Below are 15,974 nucleotides of genomic sequence, written 5' to 3' on the forward strand. Positions count from 1 at the left end.
GCTATGGAGGCTATATTATGCTAATGGCTTTATGTTTTCTCCTTCCCCAATAACTGTATTTCAGTAGTTTTAATCTATAGGAAGGGATATGTTTTTGATTTTTATACACTACCTAGAGTGAGTGAATAGCACTAGAAATTTAAATACATAATAAAAAACAACACTCTATGTATGTCCACAATGAGACATTTAGCTTTCTTCAAAGACTTTGTCCAATGGTGTCATTAGTTTGAAAAGACTTCCACATTTATTGTGCATGCGCAGAATTTTCTGGAATACACTTCTCTGCATAATCAGCACATTGACAAAAGCATCTTCCAGTCACTGGAAGTGCCAGCTAAGGCCTTGGAGCAATGTGAAGCAAATTAATGCAGCAGCATAGTTTCATTTTTAAAAGCAGGGAAGATCCGGTGCATTGAAAATCAGCTTCAAAGGGATGCTTTGTATAAATTATCATCAAAGCAAAACAGGCCTTTAGCTTGCATATACAGGTAATCCTTGAGTTACAACCATTTGTTCAGTGACCGTTCCAAGTTACAACAGTGCTGAACAAAGGAACTTATGATCAGTGCTCAAAGTTCTGGCCTTTGCAGTACATCCACAGTTATGTAAACAAAATTGAAGCACTTGACAACTAGCTTGCACTTACAACCATTTGCAGTATCCTTCGGTCACATGATCACCATTTGTGACTTTCCCTGACCACTTTCTACAAACAAAGTCAATGGAGAAGCCAGAAGGAAAGATCGCAAATTGCTCAGCTAAGTGTACCCCACCCCACCTACCTTTGGTGTAGTATTGCAGACTAACTCTACCCACAGCCAGGAGTTCAATCCTGACCAGCTCGAGAATGACTCAGCCTTCCATCTTTCCAAGGTCGGTAAAATGAGGACCGATTGTTGGGGGCAATATGCTGATTTTGTAAACCACTTAGAGAGTGCTGCGAAAGTCTAAGTACTATGGCTATTGTTATTGTTCACATCCACCACACCATCCTTCCCCCTTTGCTCACAAGTATGCATGTCTCAGGACTTCATGATGAGGTCATGTAATGGCATGCTTTATGACAGTATTGTTTAGCAATGGCAATCCTGATCCTTATTGAGTCCTAACTCAAGGACTATCTGTATTAGAGTTTATGATGGAAAAGAGAAACAGGAAGAACAATCAAATTAGTTTAAAGATCAATTAAGCAAAATTATTAGGAGATGATGCAAAAGTACTGTATCCTCCATCTACCTTGGACAATTAGACATTTTGGTGTTTCTGACTGTTTCCCTTCAGTGATGAAATCCTCTGTGGTTCGCCATCGGTTCGCTGCTGTGCACATGCATGCGCAGTGTGCACCAAAAGCATGCTGCACACATGCATGCGTAGCATGCGCCAAAAGCACACTGCGCGCACCAAACACACACTTCATGCAGAAAAACAAGACTTCACTAGGTAAGTAGAACAGCGGGGGGGAAACAGCTGTGCCGCGCATTTTAGCTTCGCTAGAAAGCAGGATTTCCTGCTTTCTAGCAAATATAAACCATGCGGCACAGCTGATCGTCGGAAATACGAACCGGTAGCTTTTTTTAACTACCGGTTCGCCCGAATCGGTAGCTTCTTAACTACCAATTTGACCGAACCAGTAGCTTTTTTTTACTACTGGCTCACCCGAACCGGTAGTTTTTACAACTATCGGTTTGCCCGAATCGGAGCGAACCGGTAGCATTTCTCCATGGTTTCCCTTACCTTAAAGCATCTGATAGACCTGGGAGCAACCTGAGTGGCTTAAATAGATGGGTTTTAGCTGCTGTTTTCATGAACAGCCTCTCCATTTATACAAAGTTTGGGGGGTGGAAACAGACACTGCTTTTATAATCCATCAAGGATCGTTAGAACGTGGATTTATCTTTTAGATAATTTCTGATTTACTAGCTACATCCAATGCATCAAACTCAGAGCATTGTCCTTGATTGGGCAAAGCAATAATCCATCTCCTCAAAGAGGCTGACATTCATTTATCTTTTACTCCATCCCACCGTTCTATAAGACTGCAGAGAAATGCTGAGAATGAGAACAAGGAGGAGAAGGAGTACATACAAAGATGCAAATAGAAAGCTTGATTCCTCTCCAACCATTTTCTCTGTAATGAATATGCATGGAACCACGAAAATATTATTTACAAAGATAAAATTAAGTATTTGATGATTGCCTTTCCTTCTTTCTCTTCTCTCTCTCTCTCTCCACTGAACTCTTTTTTATATCTAGATTTGACATCATTGGTTTTACAAAGGAATTTCTCAGTAAAACATTCCCCAGATGCAAGATTGTGCTGTTTTTTCTTTAAAAACACCTTCCAGGACTAAAAGCACCATCGTTTCTCTTTTCCAAACACTGGCCTAGGAGAAAATGAATTGAATGAAAGGGCTAAGATCTCCTCAGTAGGACAGACTAAGGGTGTTAGGAAGTTTAGCCTGTTGCAGCCTATTGGAATTTTCTTCTAATGGGGGGATCTTAAAAAGGGGGGACATGAAGGTTTAAATTATCTCCCCTCTCAGTTTACAATTGGCTAAATGGCTCATCTTTTTCTGGAAGAAGACAGAATAATGAATGTGTGTATTCTTTCTGGATCAAAATAATTCTATAACTAGTACTGATATCTTAAAATATTAAGTAGTATAATAATCTAATCTATTTAGTAATCGAATCTGTTTATATTTCAGAACACTATATTAAATACAGTATAGAAAATCATTATAAAAATTTTACTAAGAAGAAAAGAGAAAAAAAATCTTCTGGATTTGATTGATTGGGGAAGAATGAAAAGATTATTTTAGCATACAATGTGACAAAATTTCTTTGGATAGACTCTTTAAGATTTTAGATACTCAGGCTATAAGAAAGGCAGGAGTTATCAGTGATTATTCTAAAAACATAATGATGAGATTTATTCTTATCAACAGAATGTCATCTTCCAATCTCTTGCTTTTAATGCAAGACTTATTTAATTTTTCCAGTTTAGATTTAACATAAAATTGGGATAGGAAAATTATAAATAGGGTATTAATATTGTTTCACCCCTGAATTAAACAGAAAATTAAAAGCAGCATATTTCTTAGGGACTAATAATCCTATGCCTTTTGCCTTCCGGCAGAAGCTGCCATTTTGCAAATGTTAACAGGGAGGAATGGAGGTATTTAAAGAACAAATAGGGTTCACTAAAAGGTCTTGAATAAGTAAAGCCTCTTTTCCCAACCTCAGACTTTCTAAAAATAAAGCAGAATATATGGATACTTCATGAAGTAGAAAGAATTGATGCTTGGTGTTAAAGGTGCAGAACAGGTTCCTTGTCAAAATTTAGCTGTTGCCTGAGAATAAGTCACTTGCCACAAACTATGACACTGAGGATGTGAATGTAATTCTTTGAAATGATGAATTACTAAAGATCTTTCAAAAGTTCAGAATATGAGAAGGGGATAGTAGAAAGCAAGATGATGATGATGATGATGATGATGATGATGATGAGTCATCAAGACAATGTCAACTCTTAACAGCCACCTCTTAAGAGAATGATCTGCCTCCAATTTGATTATTCAAGTTTTTCAAGGGTGCATGATAAAACTTCAATAAGGCCCGTTGAGCCTGAACTTTCAGAGTATAAAATAATATTTTTAAAAAATAATTGAATGCATGAATCAGAACTCATAATGCACTTTTGAAATCAGTTTGTCTTTTAGAGAGGATTTCAATTTCAATTTCTTACCAGAGAAATTGTAACAGGATAAAGGTTAAAGGGAGGCCCAAGTCCATATCTTGGAAAGAGGCTCCTCCCTGCTGGTAAGAATTGATTTATTTTCTGCAGTGAGCATGCTCTTTAGTCAAGGGCTTTCTTCTTTAGCTCTCCAGAAAGCTGAAATTTGAGGCCACTTCTTAGTGCTTTACAGCACTCTCTAAGTAGTCTACAAAATCAGCATATTACCCCCCAACAACCTGCGTCCTCATTTTACCGAGCTTGGAAGGATGGAAGACTGAGTTAACCTTGAGCCAATCAGGATCGAACTGTGTGAGTGAGCAGAGTTAGCCTGCAATACTACATTCTAACCACTGTACCAGTACAGGAGAGGGAGTGGGGGAGAGAGAGAGAGATTTAAAAGCAGGCACGTTTTTCCATAGGTCTTTCTAATGAGTTGCCACAAATCAGGCTGAATAACTTGACACTGCACCCACTCTCCCCGTCAACCTAGTGAGGCCCTTCTACAAAGTCTTTCCAATAAACCAATGAAGTTGAATCTCTAAATATAAAAATACATTCTTTATTGTTTGCAAATGAAAACCTTACCTTCCAGCAGATTCTAGACTACATACATTACAAGCTCATGAACATGAATACACACACACACATATTAGAAACATCATCATTCCAATAAGTAATAATAACTCTCATTTATTATTAGAATCATTAATGTGCAGTGTATCCACTTTCTGGTGTATTGCAGTACTGTTCTTATTTAAATGTATATTCTGGCTTTGCAAAATTTGCCAAGAGAATAGTTGCAGAGTATTCTGAATGCTGGCACCAGTTACTTAAAATAACAGAATGGAGGGAAAGTGTTTTAGCAATTATAAAAATGGGGTTTTAGCCAATAAAATTAAAATGGGTGGACAAATTGGCTTATCTTCTCAGGCAATTAGATCTAAATTATGTAGTCAAAAATATTTCAGTAAAAGTAAACAATATATTGCAAATATAACTTCAATTAGCAAATTACATAGGCAGCTGCTCCCTATCAGCTTTACTGTACATAGAAATCCGAGACTGAAGGTCATAGCTAATGTAACACTTAACTTAAATCGGTCTACTCTGTAGTAAATTCTAAACCAAGGCCAGTTTTGGGGTAAATTATCCTTTTAAATCTTTAACATGGCATTGAGGATCCCATCAAATAACCCTTCACATGGCTTCTCTAACAGTAACATTGCATAATCCTCCACTACAACAAGTGACTACCCAACACTGATGCTTTGCTTATCTCCAATTACTGAGAATAATTGTGTTGCAGAAGCTGACTTCTTACCATGATCAGTAGATGCAAACACAAAATATGATGTGGGTGTGGCTTCCATGGGCTGTGTTTTTGCATCCAGCATCTCTTGTTCTAATGGACAAGACAGGTCTGCACGTGCACCTGATCAATCCTGTTGGTTTTGACAGGTGGTGAGACTGAGTGCAAGCCCTTTTTCCTCTCGCCAAGGGAAGGTTGTCAGCATAGTGAAAAAAGACCTATTAATGTTACCTGACAGTGGACACAGGGCCTTATGCACTATAGCCCATTACAGGCAGGATATTCAGTTAATAAAATCACAGTCTGAATTAACATACTACAATTGGGGCCAGGAGGAAAAAATGTGGAAGAGTCTGAATGGTGAGCCTGTGAGTTCTTTTTCATCATCACCCAAAGTGCTTCAATTCTTTATTTTTTATCTTTACTACCCCACTTTTCAGCTCCAAGGCCTCCCAGAAAAATTGTAGGGGAACAATGCAGTGAAACAAGGTAGCTGCTGTCCCTAGAATAAGTCTAAAGAAACCTGACCCAAAAAGAGAAAGGGACAGGAAAGAGCAAGCAAAAATCAAAGGAGATGGTGCGCCTACTCAGCAACCTGCTGGTAAGTGCCAAAAGCCAAGGAGAAGAAGGAAGGCTCACTCTCCTTTTTTAATAGATCCTTTAACCACTATAGTTAGAGGAAATGGTATGGCTTGGCAGAGGGACTTGGGGATCTCATTTACAGCCTTCTATTTTTTCTCTCATGATTAGAATTCTAGCTAGTATTGCTTTATCTAATTCCTATCCATGGCTTGGTAGCACTTTACTTACCCTTCATTCACACTTGCACATGTACAAACACTTAGATATAAATATACAGTGTCCATTTACAATTATTCTTCTTTGGCAAGGATCATTTTTGCAATGGTTTTTGATGCAGTCCTTAAGGAGGATGTCTTTCCTTGTTCATTTCTCAACTCGGCATACAGGCCTTCTGCAGTCAATATTTGACTCTTGGCATCTGTTCATTATTCCACTTTCAGGGACAGAATAAGCAAATGCATAGTGCATAGCAATCAGTATTCCCGTTAAAAGTTTTAGATGATAATTACAATGATGGGAAGTGTGTGCTACAGTCCTTTGGTATTTGTTATGATACTACTATCATATTCAATTTTGTTTATATCAAGCACACATACACTGTGATGATAATTCTATATTCAACAGAATTCTTTTTATTTGGAATGATAACAACACAGCACAACAAAGAGACAAAATATCTCATCATACACATTCTGACAGCAGCACGATTATTGTTCGCTCAAAATTGGAAATCAGATCAACTCCCAACCAAAGACAAATTAATCTCAAAGATAACAGAGTGTGCTGAAATGGATAGATTGACGCTGGAACTCCAGGATAAGGAAGAAAGCGAATACTATCTTGTGTGGCACCGATGGTATCAATGGCTGGAAAAGAAAATCAGTACAAATGTAGATGACAGAAAATAAGGTAGAAAATTAAAAATTGGAAATGAATAAAGAAGATGCAAGATTATTTTTAATTTAAAACACCTGAATCGAGAATATATCATTCATTCATTAATTTACAAAGCAATATAATATATATTCTGAGGATGACCAAAATATATATGTAAAATGTGGTGTGGGTATATAGGTGGTGGGAATTTGTTTGTCTTTGTAATGTCTTTATATTTTTTGTATTGTCTTTGTATCCTTGTTTAAAATTCAATAAAAAATTTTTTAAAAAAAAGATAATTCTATATTCAACAAATATCAGAAAAAGAAGACGTTTATATATATTTATATATTCATTAATTATAGAAATAAAAACCCCTTGCCTCTCTTCTCCATGACTAGTGGGAAATGTTACATAAAATCATGGAGAGCTAAATTTAATTTTCTTCCCAAACTTCTTCCAGATACACATTTGATCCTCAACTTTGGCGTATAGAGGACTGCAAAAATAAAACTGATAATGATAGAGTTTTTCTGAAAGACACTTTGTTTATCATTAGTGATTTTATCAATTGAAAGGGAATTATTAAGAGAGAATATTCTCATTAACTCAAGGCCTAATCGAACAAGTTTTGCTGGTGTTTGATGACAACCTAGAATGAGAATTATTAATTTGCAAAATGTGTTCAGTAGATAAGGTAAACCACTATTTGGATTCAGGTTTGGGGAAAGAAGGTGTTGCGTTAGGATATTATACTGATATTGACTCAAGACTTTTATGTATAGGGGGAAGAGGTTTGAACCTTCTCTTCTACTCAGTTCCTTGATTTTCACAGATTTTTTTCCCTTTTTCCCCTACCACATATATAAATGAGAAGAGGATAAAAAACAGAAGAAAAAACAATGGCATGAATAGAAGTTATTTTTCCTTTTTTTTAACCTCCCCATTTATGCCTGGAAATTTCAGTTGGGAATGGGGCAGGGTACCTTCAAAAAAGAAACAAAAGAACAACCAGATGGTATGCTTTTATGAATATTTCATGTAATTTAGCCAAGAATCCTAGATTATCCTGCATAATCTCAGTGGCATGTAAGGAATCAATAGCCCATAAACAAGCTTCCACAGCACATTAGTTTTAAAATTAAACGTCAATCAAGAATTCATTTTATTGCAGAGAAATCACTGCAGAAATTGGCTAAACTGTGCTAGAATTTCATGAGTCAGATGAAATACTGTCAGTCAATCTTTTCGAGTGACAGTGATTCCTTCAAGAGTTTTCCTCACTTTGCCTGGAAGTGAGACCAGACCCAGCATGAACTCTGTTTAGATAGAAGAGGCAGACTTTATAGCCTAAAATAGCTATAATCTATCTACAGTGCAAGCAGGTCTATCTCCTTTCCATTATAAATCCCCTTTCCATTATAAATACTCAATATATATTTATACTACTTATACATATGCAATCATTAATAGTGTTTGTGTGTGTGTTCTGTGGATGCATAACTGAACCAGCTTACACAACCCTGATAGCACTTTGTTGCTTTACTTACCTCTACTCATATATAGTTTCATATATGGGCTAATACAAGGAAGCCTCTGTACCTAATTCCTCTTTGTCATTCAGAGGGGTAGACAATCAGCCTTCCATTTCTTATAAACTTGCTAAAGCAGAACAGGGTTATCAGTCTACCAGGAACTACAATCTATTTGTTTTTTGTCATACGCACAACTATGGAAGTTGTAGAGCCAAAACTGTCCTATGATGGTGGTAGGAGGGGAGTTATCTTCTGCCGGTGAAGTTTGGCTGTCAATTCTTCTGAGACTTTTTGTTGTGGTCAGAGGTTGGATGTTTAAAAGAGCAACCTAACAGAGATAAGTGAAGCCAGTAGAGGCAGTTGGGGAATGGAAAGAATTGTCTGGTTCAATTGCCCTCTGTTAGTTTGTTCTGCCTCATATTGGGATCAATATATTAATTACCTAGTTTTGCATATGTATTGCTCTTATATCTGCACGCACTTTATCTAAGGTACCATTTTTTTTCTCAGGCAATTATCTCTAATGGGGAGAGTGCATGCTTCAAAGCAGTTTTGCTCACTTCTTTAAAAATTGCTTTCAAGGAAGTGTGAATATCAATACGTAGCTACATTTTGGGAATGCAGTGATTCAGGAAGTGGAAATTAACTGTTTGCATTAGTGTCTCTAATTAATTTCTCCACCAGCTGTAATTTGAGCAAGGGCTAAAACTTAGTAGGTGTCTTCCTTGATGAGAAATATGATAGAAGAAAGGAAGAAAAAGCAAAAAGTTTCAAGAAAAACAAGCTCCTCCTTCTAATTCAGTTCCCTTACTCTGATATTTGATTCTCCCCCTCCCCCTCTCTTTTAGAGTCCTGGAAGAGATTGCGATTACTTGTATAAAATCTGAGGTTAAAAACTGAGTGCTTCCATCCCTCCTTGGCTTAAAGCAAAGGGGAAACCCATTTTCCAAGCTCAGCCAAAAGGAAAAGAATACTGGGGGCACTGCAGGAGCTTGCAAAGTAACTACTGGTAGTACAAGCTGTCCACTCCCTCTCCAAAATTGAAGATACTGTATGTAAAAGATGGTAGAAGAGACAAATAGAAATATTTAGAGAAATAACTACAGTTTTAGGTTGTGTTATGGCAGCAAATTCTATCATCTTCCAAGTTCTTTTTTCTTTTGTCAATAAACTTTATCGCTTTTGTTTAGAGTTATTGTGTTCATACAATCTCTGTTATTGTGGCTTCATATAGAGAATTTCAGACAAGTTGCATCCAATCTCTTACTAGCTATTGTACTTAAAACACAGTTACAGCCTAGCTACACACTTGTAATGGGCTGACTGAGTTGTAAAGAAAGTAATGAAAATTATTTCCATCGACTATTGTTTGCCTTTCTCTGTAATGAAAGATCAATAACCAGTGGTGGGTGCTCTGCACACAACATAGTTTTTCCCATGGAAAAGGTTTTGAGGAAGTACAATACTCTAGGCAGCATCTTTAATAGCATCTCTGTGGATAGTTGCACCTTGGTGACTTTGGCTGACCTCAGAATCTAAGCTGTGTCTAATTAGTACTTATACGGCAACCATTCTCAGGCCAGTTTGGAATATTAGTGAAATTGGGAAGTTTTTTTTTTTAATTCCAAAAGAAAACAATGGCAAACCATTTTTAGAACTATGGAGGCATTTCCTGACACTGAGAATAAGTAATCAGTGAAACAGCTTGACTCCTGAGTGTTCCATTGCTGGAGGTTTTCAAAAAGAGATTGGGGCAATCATGTGTCTGAAGTGGTATAGGGTCTCCTGCTTGAGCAGGGGGTTGGACTAGAAGATCTCCAAGGTCCCTTCCAACCCTGTTATTTTATGTTTCTAACACTGCCAAGAAATCTATATAAATACTGTACAATCACTAGGAATCTGGTTCAACCTGTGAGAAGACATCTTCACTTTCAAGTTTAAGAATCAAACTGTTTGAAATCTCCATAATGGACTCTTCTGGTATCAACTGATTTTCAGTTCTCATAACTAATTTGGGACATTCTATATTTGATTTCCCCACTAATGATCTCTATTATCATCTAATCATGGTAAATATATAAAGCTATATAAAGTCTGCCATCATTACTGATATATCAACAAAATGATGCTTGGATGACTGTACAATGCTCTTAAGAAGTTAGTGGGGAAGTGGACGTTATAACTGAGGAGAATGGGTGACTACAGCTTTCCACTGATTGAATCATAAGCTCTGATGGAATGACCTTCAAAAGCGTTGTGATTAAAAAGGTATTTAATACAAACGATGGAACTCCATAGTAGATGTTTCCCTCCATATACATTTCCTTTCCTGCAGCACTAATCTTTCTGGTTTTGCTGATGTATTCAAGTTCAGTCTTTAAAACCAAAGCTTTATTTTAATAAATGTGGTTACTTCTGAACATGTTTATTAAATTTATTTTATTTATTTATTTATTAAATTTTTATACCGCCCCCTCTCCCGAAGGACTCGGGGCGGTGAACAGCCAGAATTAAAAAAACACAATACAAATATTAAAATACATTAAAACAAAATTAAATTATCTTTGGCTTCTTCAATTTAAAACCCCTTACCCATAAAATTCCCCAATTAACAAATTTTTAACCCAGCCCGGCTTGCTGAAATAAAAAAGTCTTCAGGGCCCGGCGGAAGGTCCGGAGGTCTGGGATTAGTCGTATCCCTGGGGGTAGCTCATTCCAGAGGGCGGGTGCCCCCACAGAGAAGGCTCTTCCCCGGGGGGTCATTGCCTGACAGACGGCACCCTGAGGAGGCCCTCTCTGTGGGAGCGTGTTGGCCGGTGGGAGGTTATCGGAGGCAGAAGGTGGTCTCGTAAGTAACCGGGTCCTAAGCCATGGAGCGCTTTGAAGATGAGAACCAACACCTTGAAGCGCACTCGGAAGACCACTGGAAGCCAATGCAGCTCGCGCAGGAGAGGTGTCACGTGGGAGCGCCATGTCGCCCCCATAAGTACCCGCGCGGCCGCATTCATACTTGTCTTCAGTGCATTCACTAAAGCAACAATAGCCCATCTTCTTTTGGCACTATGACCACTGTAGTTTGCTGGCTGAGTTTTACAGCCGTGTTATGAGATATTTGAATTGCTTTCATTTTTTCTGAATACTTGAACATTGTTAATGTGAAAACTAATAAGGGAAATGAGGTATTAGTAATAGTCATGAAAATTCTCATACAGCTGAAGGAAGAGCCATTTTATTCTTTCTAAAAATGCCCAAGATCCAATCAGTGCCAGTTAAGATCCAGACAGTGTTCTTCTGTCATTAAAGAAAACATACTTGAACCTTTTTCTAAAATTCTCCAAGGCAACTGGCCAAGATCCTTGTAATTTTTAATATTAGAGCCTCTTTGGCACCAGCTGAGCATTTGAAATATATGTTCAGCAATTAAACTTTATTGCTTTCTTTTACACTGAACTGAAAAGTTCCAGAATGAACAAAGCTTGTAAACTAGGAGGAAAAGAAAAAGAGCAAACTGTTGTGTTTTAAATGAAGAATATTTATTTTATTTATTTATTTATTATTGCGATTTATATGCCGCCTTTCTCCCTGGGGACTCAAGGCGGCTTACAAAATGACAAATTCCAATACAAATCACAATGAAATAAAATGAAAATCAGCAACCCTATTAAAACAGTTTAAAATTATGACAGTGTACCCCCAAACGGATCAGTTGAGTTGACGGAAGAGCCACGTCTTCAGCTCGCATTATCATTAACGGGAATGATAAGCAACTTAGGCTTCTTCACAAAACGATGGTTGGATGAACTTTACTACACATTGCTACTGGAATTTCTCACCTGAGAAAGGAGAACATTGATAGCCATACACCCACCCACACCCACACACCCTTTTTGTTTTAATGTCCTGTTTGGTTAGCTGAATTATTTCAGTTTAATTTGCCCAGGTAAGTTATGGCTCATGACATAGGCTGGAACATTTTTTAGATAGAACTTGTTCAGACAAAAATATAATATTTTCAAAGAAGGCTAGATATATCATGTGATACATTGTCCCATCTGGGGTTTCATGCAAATGTACCAGGTATAAATAAATAATATATAAACTAGAGCTGCGTGGGATTCAAGAGTCAAAAAGCAAAATGTGACCTGGAGGCACCTGGGCATGCACAAAACACTCACTGGCAACAGTTTAAAGCAGTTGCATCTTTTCCTGAGTTGATGTGGCTGCACTTCACAGCTTCCACATGGCCCTTTTGGAGTAATGTGCTCCTGCCAGTTGCTATGGGTACACCCAGGTGTGCTTTGGAGTATCAGATAAGAAGAGCGGTAAGGTGGGTGTTTAACTTGCAGAATATTCCAATAGAAATCATTGCCTTGATTCAGCAAGGGAGAATGGGCTAGGAGGTGGACAAGCAGAGTTGCCTCCATGTGCATTTCCATCCTCGCTTTATAAATGCCCTTTAATAGCCCCTTGGAATTGGGGGAATGTGTGTCTTCATTCAGCCAGCAGTGAAGAATCCTCATCCAAGGCTAATCAGTCTTCTAGACGAGTAGCCACCGGGGACTAGAGTGGCATCAGGGTCATTTTCTTGATGGATGAATCTTTATTTGCTATTCTGGTTCTGATCAGCAATTTGCTCCTCTGTGTTACAAGTCCTGCTTGAAGTTAGGGGGATAGTTTCTTCAGTGGACAGGCCTAAAGTGGAAGAGCACCCCATTTCCTCTTTGGTGAATGTTTCCACAAAACATCTACTTCAGAATACCTTTTCATTACTTTACAACAACCGTTTCTCCACGAGTTTTATGGCATTTCATTAAAGCCGCCAGAAGGTGATACTGCCCCCTTTCCAAAAGTGAAATAAATTCAACTTTTATCGCTTCTTGAAATGGTAGAGCAGTTGTCAGGCTATTTGATGGATTTTCTCAATTACAGGACTTGTGGAGCATTTTATACTTACATCTGCACTGAAGGGTGATATAGAATGTGGGAGACATTTGGTCCCCGTTTTTTATCCCTTATCTATGTCTTTATGAAGGCTGACATACATTGGGGTTTGTTTGTTTTTTCAGTTATACACATCACAATTTTTCTGGATAACAGTATCTGCTTCTTGAGATTACTGTTAAGAAATCGTACCAAAAAAAGGCAAAAAAGATGCCTTGGGGTTTTTATTAATAAATTGTCATATTTTCAAAAGTGCAACTGTATTTCAGTTACTGTCATTCAAATTAATCTATGCTCAATAAAGTAAACTCACAGCTGAAGTGAGATTGAAGCCTTTTGGCAGAAGCATGTCTTCAAGGTCTGGCAAAAGAGTGTCTAACTGGGGGTCAATCTTATTTCTGCATGGATGATGTTTCACAAGGAGGGAGCCACCATGGAGAAGGTGCTTTTTTCTTGGTCCCACTAGATGGACCTGAATAGGAAAGGGGACCTGTAGCATTCTCTGCCTCCCCACTCTGCTGGTTGGATAGATATGACTGGGAAAAGATGGTCCTTCAGATAAGCTGGTCCCAAGCCATGTAGGGCTTTAAAGATGACAACCAGCATCTTGATGGGCCTGGAAGCAAGTCATCAGTCAATGCAACTCCTACAGGAGAGGTGACACATGTGCAAATCTCGGCTTGCACAAAATCATGTAGACATTTTTAACCAATTGAAACTTCCAGATACTTTTCAAATATGTAGAGCACAACCCCATGTACAGCACATTGCAATAGTCAAAACAGAATGTAAATAGAGCATGAGTAACTCTGAACAGGGATTGTTGATCCAAGAAAGAGCATAACTGACACACCACACATAGCTGTGCAAAGGCCCTCCTGGCCACCACTGCTACCTGCTCCTCAAGCAGGAATCATGAGACCAGGACAAGCTCCAGATTACACACCAGGTCTGTCTGTGGCAGTGCCATCCCATCCAAGACCAGAGATGGCAATTTTCCATGGAGCAAAGAACTCCAAATCCAGAACCATTCCATCTTGCCAGGCTTCAGTTTTCAGCCCACTGCTCCCCATCCAGTCTTAACAGCCTCCAGGCACTGCGAGAGGGAGGTCATGGCATCACTTAAATCACCAAGGGCTGAGACATGGCTGAACCTGGGTAATAACAACAACAACAACAACAACAACAACAACAACAACAACCTCTTGGTGGTTATTGGTGCTGAAACCACAAAATTACTCAGACTAGCTCCCCTTCCTGATTCAATTGAAGTTACAGTAGAACCTCTGGTCATGACCATAATTCATTCCATAACTTTGGTCGCAAACCGATTTGGTCGTGACCTGAACCTAATTTTAAACCTAAAGAAAAGTAAGCCAAAAGAAAAAGAAAGAAAGAAAAATACAAAGTAGCTTCTCATTTTCTTTACAGTAGTTAATAAGTACAATTATAAATTTATTTCATGATTACAACATAATTCTCTTCTTTCTGTAATCTGTCACATCTAAGCATCAAAATCATAAATCATAAGTTCATCTTTTTTCTGTTTCATGCAAAAAGTCTATTAAGGGGCTTCGAATCAGCAATAAACATAGATATTGTATTTTCTCTGATCAAAGAAGTCAATTTGGCCATTTTAGCAAGTTCAATCATTTTCAGCAACCATTCCTGCATTGTGGGTAGTACCTAATATTTCCTACCTAATACCTAATATTTCATTTTTGAATACAATAATTGTGTTGCAGTTATCTTGTACAGTACAAGAACAAAGTTCTTTTTTCCAACTGTTTGTCCATCAATCCCAAAAGAAAAGCTTCTGGTTTCCACTGTGTATTAATCTTTAAAATCCTCTGAATCAGAGTTTTATCATGTTTTATGGGTATGCAAGTTCTGGATTCAAACACAGTGGAAAAAATATTTAACGTGATTCTTATAGCTGTTCAAAAGGAACCTGATCCTAAACTGAAAACAGCTTCTCCAAAAGGAAGAATAGGATAGAAAAAAATGATCAACACAGATTAAAATATTGCACAATGCAGTTTCCCCACTTGTAGAGTGTCCAGTTCCAGGAGGAGTCGTAGCTGAAGATTTCTCCCTCCACAATAAATATGTCCATGACACAGGCTCAAATGTGCATGTGCATGTGTGTATACAGATACTTGCCAGAAGTCAAAATCCAGGAAGAGCAGGGCTACAACATATATATACAGTAGTTACTATTGTACTGTACAGCGAAGAGTATTTTACAATTAACAACTACTGATTAAATGTAATTGCCTATGAAACAAAGTACTCAAGTTATAAAAGTAATTGATTAGTGAATTGATTTCTCTATCAGCATATATGACTAATCATCCTGTATCATCCATAAAAAAACTCTCTCACATATGAAATACATTGCATAACCAACCTCCTCCCCTGGCTAGCACACATTTCTCTTGCTTTTTTTCAGCAGAAATTGCAAAAGAGAAGGGGGAAATAAATAGGATGGATAAGAGATGAGTAAAAATATGTAAATAGGATATGAGAGAATGGAATCAGGAATAAAGAGAGAGAGAGAAACTCTGTTAAGGATTAAAAATTATTAGGACTGCAGTCTTTCTTCCAAGGAATAAATGTTTGGCTTACCTTCAGTAGCATCTGTTATTTCCTACTTTTGCTTAGTCCTTTGTTTTTAACACCTAGTTTTGTCACCCATCTCACCTGTGAGTATTGTTCATGAAAAGAAAGAGATTTTTCCCCAGTTAAAATGTATCTGTTCTAAGCAAGCACAAATGTTATTTTTAAGAGGTCAATTTTTTCTAAAGAAACTCTCTGGCGGAAGACTGTAGAAAACTGTAGTTTTTTTAATTAAAAAAAACCTACAGATTTGTAGACATTTGTTTTGCAGCCTATATATGTATAAGAGAAAATTATAGCGAGACCTGTTTTGCCACAAATAATCAAAATGCCACTGCATAAACCTGGCCAACTACAGCTAGAATCCTAT

General features: G+C 37.7%; 1 long non-coding RNA gene across 1 annotated transcript; it reads right to left on the reverse strand.

The window, feature by feature from the left end:
• Positions 1 to 6,236: 6,236 nt before the first annotated feature.
• Positions 6,237 to 14,120, reverse strand: LOC148116632 (uncharacterized). The gene is made up of 2 exons (XR_015731196.1): positions 13,932 to 14,120; positions 6,237 to 6,499 (listed from the first exon to the last, which is right to left on the reverse strand). It is a non-coding gene; the product is annotated as an uncharacterized LOC148116632 (long non-coding RNA).
• Between the last annotated feature and the right edge of the window lie 1,854 nt (positions 14,121 to 15,974).

The sequence above is a fragment of the Pantherophis guttatus genome, chromosome 1 (genome assembly GCF_059756535.1).
Source record: "Pantherophis guttatus breed Tessera chromosome 1, ASM5975653v1, whole genome shotgun sequence".
NCBI classification, from domain to species: Eukaryota; Metazoa; Chordata; class Lepidosauria; order Squamata; family Colubridae; genus Pantherophis; species Pantherophis guttatus.